The sequence below is a fragment of the Lytechinus pictus genome, chromosome 4 (genome assembly GCF_037042905.1).
Source record: "Lytechinus pictus isolate F3 Inbred chromosome 4, Lp3.0, whole genome shotgun sequence".
Taxonomy (NCBI): Eukaryota; Metazoa; Echinodermata; class Echinoidea; order Temnopleuroida; family Toxopneustidae; genus Lytechinus; species Lytechinus pictus.
The window spans coordinates 7,255,944-7,256,659 of NC_087248.1; positions in this window are offsets into that span (position 1 = coordinate 7,255,944).

Below are 716 nucleotides of genomic sequence, written 5' to 3' on the forward strand. Positions count from 1 at the left end.
GGCGGCCGCTCCGCATATGGGGTGACTTCATATCTGAATAGCCAATCAGCGTGCGACCTCTCATCCAGTTTTATGTATAGATCAGTGTGAGCCTTCGCCATAGAACCATAGAACTCTATGGCATTCGCACGGCTGTGCACTACAGCGCAGGAACCTGCTTCAGACAATAGCTCGTAAAATTCATAATTTACACACAATGTACTCTCACCAAAAAACCATATGGTCCGCTGTCAAGTGATTGTATAACGATGGCATTGTAAAGTGAGAACAATACGTATCTCCGGGGACCTATCTATATCCACTGATAAGTCCATGATATCATTATAACACGCATGTACCAAGTGATCTGTACAAAGAGTACATTATCCCTTTTAATCAACATTTTGTACAAAATTCTAATTATACTTCGACTTGCCTATGTCCATATGAGAAAATTTGATTTTCTTTTCAAACTTTTTTGTTGGATACTTGAGTTATAAGAATAATCTAGATTCACTGATGCCAATACCAATTATTACGGGTTTTCATACAGAGAAGTATTTTTGAAAGTCAAAAGGGGCCTAAGCTTTCGATCCTAGCAGAATCTTCGTCGGAGGCAAAATGACAAACATATAAAGTGGAACAACCATAATATAGAAGTATTTTTATTAAATCAAACTAATAATACTAATTTGTGAAGTAGTTTCCAAAAATCTATGATTTGACGCTATTCTAAG